We start from the raw sequence: 20,907 nt of genomic DNA, 5'->3' as shown, positions 1-20,907 counted from the left end.
TATGTATCTTGTTTTCGTTATGGCAATGTCACCACATTCTTTGATGACTGAAGAGGACGTCTCAGTTGTGGCTGAGATTACTCGTCCTAAATGTCTGTGATGTGAAAGACTTTCATATCTTTCAAAGATCACACGCTCTATCATCACAGACGTACGCAATGTCTTGTGACCAGTGACATACATCGGGGCCACTTCTCTGTATAAAGCAATGATTTCTTTGCACTGCGGTATTATGGTTATTCTGACGTACAGAGAAGACGGTTATTGAAAGCTTTCTTGGTCTCCTCAGCTTTTTGCCTGTGCAGTCGGGTGTCGAAACACACTGAAGGTGTTCTATGCTGGTGGTGGGATTGGTACTTGCCCTTATGCATTAGTTTGGATGTGGATGTAAAGTTTGCTAGGATTTATAAGCAAGGATCTAGGGAAGGCTGGTGAAAATCAGGAAACCTACCATAAAGGCTTGGACGGCACACCAACTTTCGGACTCTAGTAGGAAACACAAAATCCGGCTCCGAAGACATTTATTAAATGATCAAAATCCATGGAAAATTTCATCCAGCAAGGACAGAGATAAAGATCACGTGCAGCCAAAACCTCCACTTTTTGAATAACTATCTTAGGCTGGATTCACACTACCGTTGCCCGCCGTACCGTAGAGCGCTGCTCACCCCCGTCCCTCTTCATAGGGATACATGGCGCACGGTGCCGTATGCCGTGAAAAAATAGGACATGTCCTATTTTTTCACGGGGTACGTAGCGGTACGGTGCCGCACATTTGCTGCACGGTACCGCTCCCGTAGGGCGCCGTGCACCCATTGCCGTCAATGGGGGATGTATATCGGCCATATATATGTCCCCCTTGCGTTAGTGTGAATACAGCCTTATTCATGGCATGACCAGACTTTTGGATTTCCATGGCAGATATTCCGCTACATCAGACCCACCTTGAGAATGTAAATGAAAATGACAAGATCCCACAGTGTAGGACAGCCAGGACTATCTATAGGATTTGGGCCAATTTTTTTTTTCTTTCTTTCTTTCCAAATTTTATTGCACTTATATGCTGTTGTTTAGCATATTTATGACCTAGGATATGTCGGACACATAGTACGGAGTATACAGGAAACCGTATAACTTGTAGATTCTCCTGCAGTTCAAGAGTTTATAGTTTACACTATCCGTTCACACTTTTCATTGTGTAATGATATGCATAGAAATGGGTGATAAATGTGTAATCTGCCCGTATGATAGTTTGTGTGCACTCAGAGATGTAACCGCAGCAGACGGGAAATGAAAGTCGTGGTGTGTGATGAATGTGAGTGCCGGGTGGTGGGTGACCAGGCACCCAATCTCTTTTGACCTGTACTGCATAGTGTGATTAGAGTTACTTTACATTTGTTACGTTTTTATTTTTTCTCTTTTAATTATGCTCAAACTTTCATTCATCTGCGACCGTCGCTGCACAGTCTGCACCTGACCACAACTAAAAATGAACCACAGATTGTGCAGGGTATGTGCCCAGAGACTTTCACTACTGCTTAGCTGAGGCTATAGCTCTTTTCAAGCGAAATTGTAATGTTTTTTTAGATGTTAAATATACATTCACATTATATAAAGCTTTTTAATGTAGATCTCATGTTATGGTACCCCGGTCCTTTAGGAGGACTATGAACTTCTCAGTAGACAACTTCTATGACCATTCTTTATCCTGTTCTATCCCTGCTTTGGCCAATCTATGACCACTTTCTATTGCTTCAAAAGTGGCGTCCTGTGCTGCCCTTCAAAAAACATTGTATTAACCCATAGGAAACCCCTTTTCTGCCCATGATATCCCTTATGTTGGCCCATCCACCCCTGCATAGAGCTTACATGTACTCTTCTCGTTAGTAACATTCTGCTTCTCTTTCTAGCGAGATAGAATTAAGGCCCAGTTCGAAATCTCCCGTTATCTCTTGAGTCATTTGCTTTAGTTACTGTAAGCCTCAAGGAGGTGTGAATACTCCCTTAACAGAGATTTTCGAGAGAAAATCATTCTATCCAGAAGATGAAGCTCTTCAGAAGACATGTTCTCCATCTTGTCAGGCCCTGTACTTGGCACCTTATTTTAGCAGTACAGTGTTTTCCCACGGTAAACATTTTCTTGCATTTTCTCCAGTGTAGTATCCTTCCATGGTTATCTCTTACATTAGAGGGCTGATGTGTACAGGCGGTCCCCTACTTAAGGACACCCGACCCATAGTTAAAGACGGACGCCTCTGCCCACTGTGACCTCTGGTGAAGCTCTGGATGTTACTATAGTCCCAGGCAGCAATGATCAGCTGTAATGAAGCTTTATTGATAATCCTTTGTCCAATTACAGCAAAAAATTTTGAAACTCCAATTGTCACTGGGGCATACATTTTTTTTTTATTTTTTTTTTTTGTCTGGAACTACAATTATAAAATATACAGTTCCGACTTGCATACAAATTCAATGTAAGAACAAACCTAAGGATCCTATCTTGTATGTAACCTGGGGACTGCCTGTATTGTGGTTTGTAGCCATAAAATCTGATCGGGAAATCTGCTGTGAAACAGCATCGCTTTTTCCGTCTATTCCCTTAAGCGTTTATATCTTTATTATATGAAACCATAGGTTAACATGTACAGGCGGTCCCCTACTTAAGAACACTCGACTTACATACGACCCCTAGTTACAAACGGAGCTCTGGATGTTGGTAATTTATTGTACTTTAGTCCTAGGCTACAATAAACAGCTGTAACAGTTATCACAGGCGTCTGTAATGAAGCTTTAGTGTTATTCCTGATTCTTATGACAACCCAACATTTTTAAAATCCAATTGTCACAGAGACCAAATAAGTTCTGGCTGGATTACAATGATAAAATATACAGTTCCGACGTACATACAAATTCAACTTAAGAACAAATCTACAGACCCTATCTTCTATGTAACCCGGGGACTGCCTGTATTACATTTAATATAACACTTCTTTGCAAAGCTGTATTCTTTGTCAGGGTGTTGATCTTATTAGAGGGGCGGTCTATTATCTAGACTTTGTATGTAATCGGCAGTACCTCAGCATGGCACTGAACAACGGATGATGGCTTCTACTTCTGGATAACTCCATTGTATAGTTCTAGAGTTAAAGCAACCGGATACTGGTGATCTGTTCTATGGATATACAGTATCCTCAGTGTTAAATAGTGACCCAGGCACTAAGTAAATCTCTTTTGGACTTCCCTTTGTGGTGCAGGACAGCCCACCTGAGAGTGGAGAGCCTAAGTGGCATATCCGGTGCTAAAACTTATAGAACTGAGTGTGATACATCCATTCAGAATAGATAATAAATAATCCTAATAGATCTGATATTGGTGGAGCAACCTCTAATAAACTATACAAGTGGTTGAAAGGTCCTACTGGCTAAAAAAAAAAATAACCTTAGAAAAGTAAAGTACAAACACTACCTTTAGGATGTCATGTGAGATGGACCCAATCTGCTGAGTTCCATAGTCTCATGGTTTTATAAGGTTTAATAAAGACACAAGTCCATCAGGTCCAGCCTGTAAACATACATATCTGATCCAGGGGATGGTAAGAAAAAAAAGCAGTCAGATACCCACAGGCCTGTGTTTAAGAAACCCTTCTATGGAGACTCCAGACATGACAATCCGATTACAAAGCGGTGAGATGTCACAGTTTGTGGTTGACATTGGCCACCAGTAATAACCTTACCTGATATGTACTTTTTAGCATAAGAAAATCGAGAAAGATTTGTAGGAAGTACAACCCTAAAGTGGTGTAGTCAGAAAATGAAAGACGTCGGGGCAAGCGGTACAGTGTGTAAAAGGAAAGGTCAGAAACCGGACAGATGGCAATAGCTTGAACACTATTCGACTAGAGAGGTTGTGACTTGTCTATTACTGAGCCTGAATCAGGAGAAGGATTCATTCATCCTATTTGGTTTTATGAAACCAATAAAATTAAAATCTGTATTCTTAGCCTAGTAATATCCGGTCATCAGACAGAGTTATGAGAAATCCTTGATGTCTTGTGATTTATAAAGTCCTAAGGCAAAGTACTGACATTTTACGGATTATGACAATTTTCCATAGTCTGATAACTGCTGCTTGACGATGCACTTTTTGAAGCGGCCTGTTCTCCACTAATTTCTCTTTTTTTAAATAACGTCTCTAGACCTGGGACCAGATTTTATTGGTGAGCATAAAGGGGAATAGGCATTTTGTAGAAATTTTTTTTTTTTGTAGGGTAAGCTACATATAACATGTGATGGCCATAATAAAGTGGGGGTGAGCTGACCCCTAACAACTAGCCCCCCCTGGCTATTCATAGCCATGACTGGTTTCTGGAGGCGTTATTTTGCCTGATTGGCTGCTCGGCCGCCAATTCGCCATTACGTCCGGGACACGCGGCCAAACTCAAGTGGGAGCGTTGCGTCCACTTGTCTCTGAATAATAAGATGAGACCCTTTTTTAGTACATTGTATACGTTAGAGGGTTATTCCAGGATATTTTTTTATTGATCACCTGTTTTTAGTGTTTTTGATATTAAATTTACAACACCTAAGGTTAAATGATCAATAATAATTATCCCAGTTTATCAGCACAAAAAATACAGGCGGTCCCCTACTTAAGAACACTTGACTTGCATACGACCCCTAGTTATAAACGGACCTCTGGATTTTGGTAATTTATTGTACATTACTGCTAAGCTACAATAATCAGCTATAACAGTTATCACAGGTGTCTGCAATGAAGATTTATTGTTAATCCTGATTCTTATGACAACCCAACATTTATAAAATCCAATTGTCACAGAGACCAAAAAAAGTTCTGGCTGGGGTTACAATGATAAAATATACAGTTCCGACTTACATACAAATTCAACTTAAGAACAAACCTACAGACCCTATCTTGTATGTAACCCGGGGACTGCCTGCATATTAAAAAAGTCAATACTCTTCTTTCCTACTCACCCGGCAGGTCATCTTCTTCTGTGCAAGCTGCCGGTGCACACAGTATGATGACAGTGGCTTCTGGCTGTAAACTGGGGTGGGTGGGGGAGAAGGGTGGTCAGGGGCTGGCTGGCTGTTTACCTGGGGTGCAGGGGCTGGATATAATCATAGGGGTTCAGGGACTTGCTGGCTGGCCATATACTGGGGGGGGGGGGGCAGGGGCTGGCACCAATGCATTTCCCACTTCTTTTTTTTTCGTGGTAACGTGGTACCTCGGCTTGAGTGTATACAGTATCTATATTACACGGACACTCCTTTATCTGAATGACTTCCATGTTATAGTACTTTTCTCCTATGGAAGATATGTTGGCTCTCTGTGGTTATCCTGGATAGATGAATAACGCTATTGTCCCGTCACAGAAATAACCCTTTTAAGATTTTCCCTATCTGAGACCATTTTCAGCTGTACAGGAGCCTATACATTTGCATATTTTTGATTTTATTAATTTTTTCCTTTTTATTTCTATCTAGAGAAATTGTACTAAAATTAGCGTCCTCAGACCCTACCTGTCATGCAGTTGTGACAAATGCTAATGTAATTGTGCATATTAGGCAGCTGCCGACGTGCCCCCCGCTCTTATTATTAACATCCATATTGCAAATGGCCTGAAAATCGTGTTTTACATTGCATTTAGTCTTTCTCTCCACGTTTACATGTGCAGTATTTTCCCCTGAGACGTAATTGATCTGTCAATCTTATGTCCGTGTTCGCCAATGAGAGCCAGTTTTGGAAATCTGCATTGTTGCTTATCAGACTTGACCTAGGAAAAAAAACGGTAAAATATAAACCAAGTATGAGCATGAGGCCTGCAGCTCCAGTAGCATAATAGTTCTGCAAATTGCTGCGAACATCTTTCTGGTGATTATATCATATCATAGTATCATAGTATACAAGGCCGGAAAATGACGCAAGTCCATCAAGTCCAACCTTTAAGAATTAAATAAATGTTTTATCCCCATAACCCGTGATATTTTTTCTCTCCAGAAAGTCATCCAGGCCTCTCTTGAACATGTACATAGAGTCGGCCATAACAACCTCCTGCGGCAGAGAGTTCCACAGTCTCACTGCTCTTACAGTAAAGAACCTTTGTCTATGGTGATGGTAGAATCGCCTCTCCTCTAGGCGTAGAGGATGCCCCCTTGTCCTGGTCACAGGCCTAGGTATAAAAAGATCTTTGGAGAGATCCTTGTACTGCCCGTTCAGGTATATGTACATTGTAATGAGGTCTCCCCTCAGTCGTCTTTTTTCTAAACTGAATAATCCCAAATTTTGTAATCTGTCATTGTATTCTAATCCCCCCAATCCCCTAATAATCCTGGTTTCTCTCCTCTGCACCCGTTCCAGCTCTACTATATCCTTTTTATACATTGGTGCCCAAAACTGTACACAATATTCCATGTGTGGTCTGACCAGGGATTTGTATAAGGGCAAAACTATGTCTTTATCATGAGAATCTATTCCTCTCTTGATACATCCCATTATTTTATTTGCTTTAGCAGCAGCCGCCTGGCTCTGGTCACTAAAATTAAGTTAACCATCCACCAATACCCCCAGTGCTTTTCTCCAGTTTTACCAAGTAATTGACTGTTAAGAACATAATTATACTTTTAATGTAGATAAATGTAAAGTTATGCACTTGGGCCATGGAAACAAAATCTCATCAGCCATTTCTCTGCCCACTCATCAAGCTTCCACAAATCCCTCTGTAATGCTAAACTATTGACCTCCGTATTCATTACTTTACACAGCTTAGTATCATCTGCAAATATTGAAACTTGACTGTGTAAACCCACTACAAGGTCATTAATTAAAATATTAAAAAGTGACCACAATACTGACCCCTGTGGCACTCCACTGGTAACGTCAACCCAATCTGAGAATGTGCCATTAATGACGAACCTCTGTTTTCTATCACTAAGCCAATTATTTACCGAAATTGACAGATTTTCCCCTCGTCCCAGCAGTCTCATTTTATGTACTAACCTTTTATGTGGCACGGTGTCAAATGCCTTTGAAAAGTCCAGATATACAAAATCCACAGCGTCCCCCAGATCCAGTCTGGAACTTACCTCCTCGTAGAAACCAATCAGATTAGTCTGACAGGACTGATCTCTCATAAACCCATGCTGATTTTGGGTTAAAAGGTTGTGCACAGTGAGATACTCCAGGATAGCATCTCTAACAAACCCCTCAAATATTTTCCCCACCACAGAAGTTACACTCACAGGTCTGTAGTTTTTCCATAAGTGATGTATAAAGACTATTTGTCGGGGGTTGCTGGTGACGGGTTCCCTTCAAGAGTCCTCTACACTTTACACGGCTGTGCTGTCTGAATTCTCCTGAACATTGTCTGATAAAAATCCAGAGTGTGCATTTATGAACTGGAAAAGATGGAACATTTTGGAATTTCCTATTTACACAATTTCTTGGAATGACGTTGAGAATATAAACATTGATCTTAGAAAATAGAAATATGTTCTCATTTAATTACTGGAGATGATCGGTGGCTCTTGGTCTCCAAGTGTCTCCATTATCTTAAGAAACTTCCTCCGGAAACGGCCTGTTCTTAATTAAGCCTATTGGATTTTCATTTAAGATAAAGATTCTGTTCTCTGCAAGGTCTGTGTTACATTATTAAGCGATAACTACTCTAGTGGTAAATGAAAAGAACAGGAATAAGATTGAATTGAAATTGTATTTATATTCATATTTGTTTGTAGGCTTCACAATTTTTTGTCATGTGGCAAAAAGGGGATAATGGCTTCTTCTTCAGACAGTTGTCTTAAAGGGAACCTCTTGTTTCAACACCCTCATCCTCCTAGACCAGTGGTGGCGAACCTATGGCACTGGTGCCAGAGGCGGCACTCAGAGCCCTTTCTGTGAGCACCCGGGCCATCACCCCAGCACACCAGACAGGACTCAAAGAATCTTCCTGCAGTTCCAAGCCACTTAAAATCTTCTGCTTTTAGACATATTTTGATACTTACTTCGCTACTTGGGTCTGTAGACAGGGCTGAATTGTTTTTGGAGGACCTCCTGCTGGTCCTACGATTCTCTGTGTACAGAGGGACACTAGAGAGAAGCTAAAATGATGCAAATTGTCCATCTTTCTACTATGATGCTGTCCTCAGGAGGACAATATGATTAAAATTGTTGAAGAACAGGGAACAATAAGTTACTGCTTTAACTTTTAGTTGGCAACTCATGATAAATAAGGGGGGTTTTGGGTTGCAGTTTGGGCACTCGGCCGCTAAAAGGTTCGCCATCACTGTCCTAGACTGTAAGCTCTTGTGATCAGTGCCCTCACTCCTATTGTTCCATATGACTGTTTGTAATGTGATATTATATTTGTACATGTCCCCTATGATTTGTAAAGCGCTACGGAATTTGGCGTTATATAAATAAAGAATATTAATATTATTAGCTCATTCGGATCATTCAACTATAACTATATGACAGTGGAACAACAAGTACCCATTCTGTTGCCGACAAAATAATTGGGAATTTCTATAGTCAATGACCTACTATATTTTCCTGAAACAAACATATCATAACAGTGTGACTTATTGTATGTTTTTGCTCTGTTTCATGACGTTTTGGCTTCAGATGGGGAGAAAAAATAGAAGTCCTGATAAATCAAGTCAATAAAACAGTAGTTAATAGAGAAGGGTTTCTTTTTTTTAAAAAAAAAGAAGGTTGAGGTGTTCAGTTTTCTCACTTCCCTCTGGCACCATGTTGGTAATTCCAGTGCCAGTGGGATTAGTTGTGCCCACAGTATTGTGCGTGACTTCCTTGTAGATATAAATCACTTGTATATTACATTTTTAATATTTATTTTTATTTATTGCTTTTAAAACACTAGTATCTGGGTCATTATTGGACCCGTTTCTGGGGGTCTATGGACTTTAGTATATCCTGCCTGTAGTACTTCATTATCAATAGCCATTACCATATACCTTTCTCTCTACAGATGGATTTACAGTGCGCCTAGATAAAGGAAGACCTTCCCTTCATATCACTCACCTCAGCCCTTTCAAGGTAAAACAATTATTAAAATATTCCATTATATGTGTTTAAAGAGAACCTGCCATTGAAATTAACCCATCCGAATAAATACTTGATTAAAATACTATGATTAAAAAAAAAGATACAAAATGCATTGCCCTTATCCCTAAAGTTATATGCAACTCACCAATGGAGTCCAATGACTCCATTGAGGCCCTGCATATTCACATTTACTGCATTGTCCTGCCGCCTTGTTCCTGATTGACAGTCTTGCTATGCTGTTGTATGGAACATTTGGAGAGCTCTGGTTCACAATTAGGCACCCAAAGTCATGTGACCAGGGTGATGTCATCTAAGGTCCTGTTACATCTGCAACGTCTACACCATGTATGTATCTGATCACATGAGATCACAGCATACATCCATGGCTCTCTGCTCCTCCTCATCCTCCGTGGACTACTCCTCCTCCCCATCCTCCGTGCGTGCAGTGATTTTTTTTTTTTTTTTTTTGTGATGAAATACATACATGGGGAAGACATTGCAGATATAACAGGACCTTAGATGATATCAATCTGGTCACATGACATGAAGTTCAGAATATTTAGTAGTCATGGGACATGGGGAGGAGTTGATGGTAAGGGGGCGGCTGAGCAGGGCACACTGTCTCTTGAATTATGTAAAAGAAACAATTTTAGGTAAATGAATGTCTGATGGATTATATGGGAACCTGTGACAGGCTGTATTTATGAAACATGTGGTCAATATCAAATTCTCAAATTCATGGTTGGGGGGGAGGGTTGACCACTGACAGCCTATAGCAGTGATGATGAACCTATGGAACGGGTGCCAGAGGTGGCACTCGGAGCCCTTTCTGTGGGCACTCAGGCCATCGCTCCAGTTTTACCAAACAGGACCAAATCCCCCAAATCTTCTTGCAGTCCCGGGCACTTAAGGGATGCTGCTCTCAGGGATATATTAAAGTTGACAATTCATTGGCTGTTTGAAACAGTGGAAAAAGTGAGAAGGTGTTGACTGAACTGCATTGTCTTTGGAGGTCATCCTGCTGACCCACCTGGAGAGAAGCTACAATGATGGTCTGAATTTAGTTGCCCACCTTTTTTAAACTGTATTGATGGCCTCAGACCGCCAATACAATTGAATGATGTTGAAAAACAGGTAGCAATAAGTTACTGCTTGAAATGCCAGGCTGGCACTTCCTGGTAAATAAAAGGATTTTGGTTGTAGTTTGGGCACTCAGTCTCTAAAAGGTTCACCATCACTATAGGAAATGCAACTCTCTAATGAGCTCCCTGGTCCCTCCATTTTCAAAATTTTATTAACCTGCTTTAACAGATATCCTGTTTATCTGGGCTCACTATAGCTCTACATATGAAGAATGGTGGGTTTCCAACTAAGGTTTACAAACTGCAGAGTGGACTTGTCATTCACTGGTGGGTTTTAATGGCTACATTTTTCATTAGAGATCAGATATCTGTGTGCATTACTGACAGGGGTGACCTAAAAATAAACTTAGTTTCAAAGGCTTAGTTATCCTTTATTTCAGAAATGAACAGAGCAGGTGATGATAGTAAACTTTTATAAGGTACTCCATTAAGTAAAGCAGCTTTATTTTTTTTTTTCTGCTTCTTTCTCCTGTGGTGAGCGGTGTATCTGAAAACTTTCTGAGCCCCGTCCACCTCTGATAAAGAGTCTAATAATTAACTCTTTCCATACCTAGAAAATATTCCTCTTCAGAGGAGAATAGACTACCCAGGCACTGTCTGTAGAGTTAAATCTTTAGAAATTTTAATTAGGTCGATTTTATCTCTCAGCGAATTCAGGACAGAAAGCTGATTTAACACAAATTGCTTAAAGGAAACCATTTGACTTGATGCATTATGAAGCAAAGATACCTTGAGACTGCTACAGCTACAGTGATGCAGGATCATATCATGGTTAATCCCTGAGCTGACTGATTTTGCTGAAAAAGCAATTATACCATTCAGGATCTTGGGAAAGCTGTAACAGGCTGGATAACACATTACACAAGCTTGAAATTACAAATGGAGGTTAGTTAAGCATGACTAGTCAAGCACTTATCAACCTGTGCTGAATCACTCATACACAGCAGCTGGGGGATGGTGCAGCAATTGATTATTGTTCCTCCAGGGTCAAGCCAGGTTACATCATCTCATGCAGTCACGTGCTAAAAAAGCGCTGAAGGAGCCACAGATGCAAGAAAGCATCATTATCATAATGTTGTATCTGTTTTATCAGCAAAACCACCCGGCACAGGGATTAACCAAGATATAATCCTGCATCAGTGTAGCTACAGTATTCTCAAGGTATGTTTGCTTCATAATGCATCAAATCAAATGGTAGATTTCCTTTAAATAAAGCAGAGGCTCATATTTCTGCAATAAAGTATGTTACAATGTTTACTATTATCCACAATATTCAATTTTGAAGGTTTAGTTGTACTTTTAATCCTGACATTAAGCGGGCATAAAAAAAAAAGGTTCAGTAAAAAGTCTTAGTTGTCATCCATCATCATATATTGTAACTTCCTTTTTTAAATTTGCAAGTTCCCAAATCGTGATTATAAAGGAAAAAAATGCACCAGAATCAATTTCTGTTGGTGTTTTGCTATAGAGCTTTCATTCTTCTTCAGGAATAGAAGTGTCATAGTTTCTTCTACAGGTAGTAGATGATGTCAGGTCCTTGGAATGCAGGGATTTTTTTTTTTTTGGTTGAAAATTTTAGAAACTCCTCTGTTCTCTCCGGTTACTGCATACTTTACATATTATTTGCCTTTTTCGTTCCTCCTGGTACGGAAATAGTAACACTTGTATGTAAAAGTTGAGATTTGTTGCTTGTTTTGCTATGTAATTTTCTACAAGAAGCATTGAGTTGCTATCAGGTGTGGAATAACATCTATACTAATTTGTGATTATTTTTTTATCATTCCAAATCACTTCCCACTTTTACTTGTATGTTTTTTTTACATTAAAGAGAACCCGTCAGGCAGATAAACCCCCAAAACTAAATATATTTTCATAAACTGCCATTAGAAAGCATCGCCCCTATCCCTACATCGCCCCTGACCTTGATCAATAAGTAATTATCATATTCAGCTGTCCAGATTTATTCATGAGTGGGAGGCACAGCCACACCCCCAGTGCTTGACTGACAGCCTGTATAATGATGTAACACTCCTGGTGCTGGCTGTGTGTATTAGATACTCCTATACACTTGACTGACAGCCTGTATAATGATGTAACACTCCTGGTGCTGGCTGTGTGTATTAGATACTCCTATACACTTGACTGACAGCCTGTATAATGATGTGATGCATAATGGTGTAATGGCTCCTCCATGTGCTTCCTGGTGCTTGCGCCCCCTGCAGCCTGTGTGTGTATGAGATACTCCTATACACATGAATGACAGCCTGTATAATGATATGACACTCCTGGTGCTGGCTGTGTGTATTACATAATCCTATACACTTGACTGACAGCCTGTATAATGCTGTGATGTATAATGGTGTAATGGCTCCTCCATGTGCTTCCTGGTGCTGGCGCCCTCTGCAGCCTGTGTGTGTATGAGATACTCCTATACACATGAATGACAGCCTGTATAATAATATGACACTCCTGGTGCTGGCTTCTCTATATGTACTTCCTGGTGCTGGCGGCCCCTGCTTCAAGATGCAGATGTGAATGGGAGAAATCAGCATGTCTGGTGCTTGCCTGTGTTTCCAGCTGACACTAGCTGATGTCTGTGTCTCTCACAGGCAGTAGATAAAGCACAGACACTAGCAATGCTTTGCTATACATTACACACAAACATGAGCAGGGAGGGGAGGGGGGAACAGAGGTGACATCACTGCCTCTGACCATGTGACCAGCCTCATTTACATAATATAAGAAAATATCATTCTAGAATGATTAATGTATAAATTGACTAGATAAAGGCTGTGATGGAGCCTTGTGACCTGCTCCAACTGGTAGAGGAGACAGAAATACTGACCGAGACCTGATGACAAGTGTCCTTTAACCCCTCAAGAACCAGGCCCTTTTTTGTTCTTGCATTTCCATTTTTCACTCCCCACCTTCAAAAATCCGTAACTATTTTATTTTTCCAGAGCTATGTGACGGCTTGTTTTCTGTGTGACAAATTGAACTTTATAGTGACAGTATTTAATATTCCAATTTTTCTTTTCTGGATCTGAGTATTTAATATTCCATACCCAAGAAATGAAGAGAGGAGGCAGCACTCCGGATGAAGTTTTGGTGTTTATTCACCTGCCACATTGGGTGAATAAACACCAAAACTTCAACCTGAGTGCTGCCTCATCTCTTCATTTCTTGATTATTCTTTGCTCACCTGAGCCCGGTCAGCAGAGGCCTGCACCCACTACTCTACAGTGCTGCTCCACCCTACAGTTTTTTAATATTCCATATTCCTGGAAGTGGGGCAAAAAAAATTCCAAATGATGTGAAATTGGTGAAAAAATGCATTTGCGCCTTTTTTCTTGTGGGCTAGGATTTTACATGGTGCGATCACGGGGATAACAAACAAATTTGTATAGGTTTTATAATGTTTTCATAAATTGAGAAAAATTAAAACCACCTATAGAAAACAAAAATCTTCATTTTGCCATCTTCTTCTGGAGCTTATAACTTTCTCATACTGCAGTGTATGGAGCTGTGGTTGGTGTAATTTTTGTGACTTTTGATGATGTTTTCAAGGCTGCCATTTTAAGCACTGTATGGCCTTTTGATCACTTTTTATTATTTTTCAAAATGGCATTTTTTCGAGCTTGGGTGCCATTTTCCGAACAAAACGTTATAATATTTTAGGTTTCTAAATTTTAGTGCCTCCGGTAGCTTATATGGTTAGCAATATGCAGCAAACTTACTCCTTGTATGGAGAGGACACAGCCCTTTAGCCCTTCCCATTCACCCGCAGCCTACGTGTGGCGTACAGATACGACATGCGTCGATAAGGGGGTAAAGAGGTTTTCCAGAAATGTATTAAACATCTAAGGGGTTCGGGCCGGGAAATAAAGAACAGATACTTGTCCTGCTCTGGATCATGGTCCCCTCCAACTCTGGACCTTCTAGCTTTTGCACCTTTTTCCTTCGGGGGGTAAGGGGGTCCTGATACCCACGTCAGCCAATGAGTGACTTTCTTGGACCATTGGACAACACCAGAAATTAAGTCCCCTGGAATATGGAATTGGCGTCCTGTGGTCCAAAGAGGGAACTCATTGGCTGATCCTGTAAGACCCTCCTCCTTGTTTCACAGATGTCTGTGTGCTTGAGTTTTCACTAGTTGCCATAATAATATATTTTTATAATTAACCCACTCACGACTACCTTACAGCTTTATACGTAACTGTACATACCCCATGCAGATAGCAGGTGTATAGTTGCCATGTCAGTGGCACACTTCAAGTGTTTTTTTTTTTCTTCTGAACTGTGGCAACTAGAAACACTGATTCTCCTCTTTTTAATTTGACACCAGAACTGTATTTGAAGGTGCCACGGTTCATAGGATAGAACTGTATGATGAATGCCCCCCCGCCAGCCTGTCAGCTGAAGGTAGAAAGGAGAAGAAGCTGAGAGAAGACCTAGCTGACTGATTGCAGAAGTACATACATCCTCTGCAACTGTAGCCAAATCTGGGAAGGGTGACAGGCTGACGCCGTACATATATTTAACTTATTTTGGTAAACGTTTATTCAATTTTACTGCATATTTAAAAGTTTGGTTTTTAAAGGGGAGCAGGACTGCAAAAAGCTATACAAACCTCATACTCCCCCTCTGGTGCTCCTGCGGAGACGACCTCTATAAATACTTTTACTGTGTATACTCAAGTATAAACCAAGTTTTTTTTTTTTTTGTTAAGCACAATTTTCGGCTTATGCTAGAGTATATAAACATATATACTTGCCCTACTGGTGCTTCCCGCAGCTCCTCTTCTTCCTGGGCTGCACGAGGAATAGAGCCGTCATAGAGCGGCCGCAAGCTTTATAGACTGCATTAGGCACCGTGCCGTGTCCGCAGAAAAAGATGGAGTCTTGAGAACGCCCATTCGGCGCTATTTGCTATGGAGAAGGGAGGATTGAGCAGCTACGGTCGGGCGAGCACACGTAAGGCCGTAGTTGCCTTAAAGGAAATCTACCATCTACAATGATGCAGAAACTTATCTTGTTTTAATCCCTGAACTGAGTGGTTTTGCTGAAAAAAAAAAAAAAAAAAACTACTGTATTATAAAATTGTGATAATGAGACTGTCGCTGCTCTGGTTCTCTCCTCACCCTGGTGGGCAAAAGTAATCAATCACTGCCACCATCCCCCAGCTGCTGTGTATGAGTCATCCAACTCAGGTTGATTAGTCCTGTCTGGACACTTCAGACAGCTCTTTTATGTACAGAGGCCAGTCTGCACCCAGCTTTCCCAAGGTCCTGAATTTTATGGCAGTCTCAAGGTATGTTTGGTTCACAAGGGCTAAAAACAAATGGTAGATTTACTATAGACTGATGGAGCTCCTGAATACAATAACTGGTTACTTAGGAATTTGTGTGTCAGCAGTCGGGTTTTTCTCGACTCCCTATACATCTCTCATATACAGACATATAGTTGTGGCTGCCCCATATGTAAAAATAAATATTTTATTACTACTCAGATATAGTTTAGGTTAGTGTTTTTTTTAACTAGGGACTCAGATACTACACAAACAGCAATTACATATAGGTAGTAATTATACCACAGCGATAGTACAGGAAGGATAGTCGGGCATGTTCTCTCTTGTTCCTCTTGTCAAACTTGCTTGAAGAATGCTTCAGCGATTGTCAGGTCTGTCATGGCTGGAATGAAGCTTCTTCTATACATTAGATATTCAGGTCATGCCAGTTATATGTCACGTAGCAGATTGTCCTTACTTCATGCCATAACTGCAGGTGCAGGGTGAGGGTTCAGTGTTGGCACCTGCCATTCGGCTACCAGTAACGCTGGCACATGAGGAGGGGGTGTTCCTGTGGTTTAACACTCCTCATAAAGTGTCAAGCCAAAGAAAAGTGTTTCATATAGTTTAAAAAGAGAATTTCCTGTTTTAATGATATCTTCATGATGGAACTTGTGTTTTAACTCTTGATGTTGAAGATCAAAACTAGACAATACAAGAATCAAAAAAACATAACATATCTACGGGATAGGGCCTAACTTGCTCATCATCGGAGTCTCAGAGCGGAGACCCCTGCAGATGGCCAAAACGAGGGGATCGTCACTCCTCGTTCTAATGGACAGTTCTGTTCCATTAATCTCTATGCAGCTCACGGAAATCGGTGAGTGTGGCACTCAGCATTTTCCGTCAGCTCCATAGAGATTAATAGAGAAGACCGATCATGCGCGGCCAACTCCTTCGTTAATCTGATGGAGCGACAAGGGGTCCGTCACACCCCTCGTTTTCATGATCTGAGGGGGTCTCAGCACTGATACCCGCACTGATCATCAAGTTAGACCCTATCCCGTGGATAGGGCCTAACTTTCCTTTGTGGGAAAACCCCTTTAAGGTTACATTTACGTGACAATGTAGCCCTCTATTGTGAGTATGTATTGGGCAGGTAACATGGACAGTTACGTTCCGTGCAGACCCCAGTAATTTATGTTCAGCGGAGGCTGGGGATGGGTGCAATACAGTCGTCCGTGGTTATTATGGCCTCCGCTGAACAGGAGGGAGCAGTTTGCTCCACAATCCTACATATACTGTGCGGGTGGACTGGAGGCCTCTGCCTGTCAGTATTAAGTCTATGGATCTATAAGCTTTGCAGGACTATATATGTGAAATGTATCCATAAAATGAGATGTGAATATAGCCCAAGATAATTTATAAAAAAAAAAAAATGCCTTCTCCAAGATCTTCCTCTTTGTTTGCCAAAGTCTTTTGCCTTTAATGACTCCAGTCATACAGTGCACCACCCAGCTGAGCATTTCACCTGCAGGGTTTATCGGATGAAACTCGTGTTGCCTAAATGTGAGAGAGCGCTGCCATGTGTGAACAAACAAGGCTGTACCTGCTCTATAAAGATATCATCTTTGTTATATACCATTACTATTCAGTTACAACATGGCTTTACTTGGGAGCCAATAAAGGGGTTGTCTGACTGTGTTATTAAAAGAACAAAGGCAGGATATGATCTAAAAGGGATTGTCAAACATGGCTGCCTTCTTCCTAGCCATGGGTAGTGTGTGGTATTGGAACTAAGCTCCATTTATCCTCATACAACCGATTTGCAATACCAACATTAACCATGGTCGGGTGTGGAGCTGTTTTTGGAAGAAAGCAGCCATGTTGTCATCCTCCTGACAGCCCCTTTTGGGCTCAATGCACATAACAGTTGCGTGATTTTTGTTATTTTTTTTCTTTACGCATGTTAGCCTATCTTTCCACAGCTGGTACACAGCCCTGGATGTTTGTATGGCCTTGGAAACAAATTTTAGAGGAGGTCCTATTGCTGCCCATGTTGGTGGCTTGGGTTGGATTTTCTACTTGCCATTGCTTTGTGAGCAGACCCACGGGCCACGTGTGCTCTTGGGCATCACTACAGTTGTTGTCGTTGCCGTCTGCATGTAGCCTAAAGGGGTCTGGCCAATAAAAAATTTTTAACAGGGTAAGTCTAAAACCCTGGTAAGGGTCACCCATATTATACTTGCCTTGCATTATATATAGTCCCTGCATTATGTGTGGAATTGCACTATAGCACGCAAATGTTCAGTCCTGAATGTCCTGTCCAGCTTTTGGGGGGGGGGGGGGGGGGGAGGTGGTTTGAAGGGGGAAATTGCTATTACTTCAGGTCTTGTACACCAGAAAACTTCCGTACTGATAAATCTCCTCTATTGATCATGTTTAAAATCCTCCGTTTTTATCAATCACACACTAATGTGTAGAAGAACTTGAACTATCCCGGTTTTGCCAGATTCCTGTTATTTCCAGTGACTAAACTTCATGACTAAATAAACAAGTAGCGGATTGCAGGAAGGGAATTGGAAGAATTTTTCACGGCTTGTGGATGTATTTAACCTAGATCATAGCTTTCTGTTCAGACCTGCTGTCAGGTCAGTTTTTACAGCCTCGGAGAATACTTTTACATAACTTTTCTAAACGTTTGAATTGTTTTCGGAGTGATGGCTGTCGCTGTGAAACTTCCTTGTGGATCCATTAACAATTAAGTGTTACACCGCACAAACTGCTTTGTCGTAGATTCTTAGAGTTTGTCGGATTTGACCTATTTCCTACACAATATTAGCGTGTAATAACATATGACCACCACTCTTCCTGGAAAATGGGCACCTTTCATCCTCTTAAAAAATAAATTATTATTATTTTTTTTAAATAAAGCTTTACGGACATCGTGCAAACAGATAATGATGGAAAAAGTCTATTTCAAATCACTTTAAGCTCCTTAAACGTATCTGTTAATTTTCCGTTATTATGATATATATATAGATAGATTCATAAGAACCAAATCGGAAAAGATTCAGATGAGTTTTGGTGCCTGAAAATGATCAGATTTGTACCGAATAAGTGAATCAACAAGGTTATTCGCCCCGCTTTATGTATTGCAGTAGTTACAGGTAGGTTCTATAAGCTTGTTCTTGAGTTGAATCTGTCTGTAAGTCGGATCAGGTATATGTTATGATGTAAATTCAGACACAATTTTCTTTTTGTTGCCGTGACAACTGGATTTTCCGCATTTTGTGCTGTCATGGGAACAAAGATGACTAACAAATCTTCATTACAGACACCTTAGAGGTGATCATTGCAGTCTGGGACTAAAGTTGCATCCAGAGACCTTCACCAGAGCTCACAGGGGACAGAGAGGTCCGTCTGTAACTAGGGGTCGTCTGTAAGTCATTGTAGCCATTTCTCACACGAAAGAAGAATGGCTTATCAGACATCAGTGGTTTACCAATAGGATATGGGATATAGCACTATTACACCCACAAACAACCAGGCATCCACAATGCACACTGCCACCTTCTCATGTCACTTTTGCCAACTTTTTTTTTTTTAGTTCATCTTTTATGCACAGCCTGTTCCTATAACTTTTGTAAACTGAGCTGCTGACACTCCCTATATTTATGTCTTGTATTACTTTTTGTGTTTCCCTTTTCTTATGGATTTCTTTTTTTCTTTTAGGTGGTTCTCTGGATTTGGAAAACTGAAAGATTTGATGTGGCGAAGGTATGGAAACCAATGTATTGCTTAAGGATGTACAGTTCAATAAGCTTGCTGATTGTGTCTCATATTGGGGGAGAAAATGCCCAGCCCTCAAAGGGCACAAGGGGGGCGGGGTGTTATCATTAGGCGGCTTTTTGGGGCAGTTCTATGTCGGTCTTTTGGAGCTTTGGACCTTTAATAAATATTCTTATGCTCTACTTTTGGCTGGGATTTTTCTGGCTGGGGGCGGGGGGAATAAAGACTGGCACATGTGTCCCTGCTCTTGATAACCCTCCCCCCACTCTGCCCCCATTGTGCCTGGTGGTTATTAGGTAGACCTACATATTTACACATGTTCTATTTTGACTTTGTGTAAAATTCTTGAAGCACATTATCCGTTTTTCCAGTATATCCAACAATTCACAGGAGATAAATGGAAATGTAACTTCAACAGGGATTTAGGTTTTTAAGTGAAAATACTAGAAGAAAACCTGAATATAAAAATTAATTGGCAGCGCATACTCGCGTCATGTTAAATATGTGACAACTAGCCTAAATTTGCCAAATTTCACATGTTATTTATTATCGTAAACCATTATCATGAGTTTTTGGTACTAAAAATGTTTTCTGTTCATAAAGGAACGCTCCAATCAAAACTAATTCCTTAAATAATGCCTGGTGCCGGGCCTAAAGGGAGGGGCAGGACTCCAGGTTGTAGGAATACAATTAAAATGAGTCCTGCCCCTCCCTACAGCCACTGCACAAGGTATAACTCAATGAATGGACTGTGCCTGGAGTGTTCCTTTAAGACAGCGTTTCTCAACCTGTGGGTCGCGACCCCAGAAGGGGTCGAACGACCAAAACACAGGGGTCGCGATCCTATTACGTTTTTGCCGCGATTCGCGGCAAAAACAGAGTATAAAGTGTAATAACTCACTGCTTGCGGACCTTCCTGCTGTATACAGGGGAAGCTTGAGGACCTGTGGTGATGTCATCATCACATGACCCTCTGGCTCCTCCTCTATACAGACTCCCGCGGAACAGACTGCTCTGCTCACAGTGAGTAGAACCTGAAGCAGCAGGAGGGGAATCGCCAGAACTGGGGGGCAGGAGAAGGGGCAAAACTGGAGACGGGAGGGGGGACACACCAAAACTGGGGGCAGGAGGGGAAGCACTAGAACTGGGGGCAGGAGAAGGGGCAAAACTGGAGACTGGAGGGGGGACAGTATTATAGTAGTTATATTCCTGTACATAGGGGGCAGTATTATAGTAGTTATATTCTTGTACATAGGGGGCAGTATTATAGTAGTTATATTCTTGTACATAGGAGGCAGTATTATAGGAGTTCTAATCTTGTACATAGGAGGCAGTATTATAGTAGTTATATTCTTGTACATAGGGGGCAGTATTATAGTAGTTATATTCTTGTACATAGGAGCAGTATTATAGCAGTTATATTCTTGTACATAGGGGGAGTATTATAGCAGTTATATTCTTGTACATAGGGGCAGTATTATAGTAGTTACATTCCTGTACATAGGGGGCAGTATTATAGTAGTTATATTCTTGTACATAGGGGGAGTATTATAGTAGTTATATTCTTGTACATGGGAGCAGTATTATAGTAGTTATATTCCTGTAC

The 20,907-nt window shown here is 41.0% G+C and overlaps 1 protein-coding gene across 3 annotated transcripts in view; it reads left to right on the top strand.

The window, feature by feature from the left end:
* Positions 1–20,907, top strand: part of NCK1 (NCK adaptor protein 1) — a 67,250-nt gene that overhangs the window by 14,945 nt on the left and 31,398 nt on the right. For 2 of the 3 annotated variants that reach the window (XM_072143458.1, XM_072143457.1), the window contains exons 2-3: positions 9,005–9,072; positions 19,245–19,289. The gene's annotated coding sequence lies outside the window, so the exon portion shown is untranslated. Of the gene's footprint in view, positions 1–9,004; positions 9,073–14,568; positions 14,774–19,244; positions 19,290–20,907 lie in introns of all 3 variants that reach the window. The other variant, XM_072143459.1, reaches the window with a different exon arrangement.

Source organism: Engystomops pustulosus, chromosome 3, assembly GCF_040894005.1.
Source record: "Engystomops pustulosus chromosome 3, aEngPut4.maternal, whole genome shotgun sequence".
NCBI classification, from domain to species: domain Eukaryota; kingdom Metazoa; phylum Chordata; class Amphibia; order Anura; family Leptodactylidae; genus Engystomops; species Engystomops pustulosus.
The sequence above is the reverse complement of the archived record's forward strand: the minus strand, read 5'-3'. Positions and strand labels throughout refer to the sequence as shown.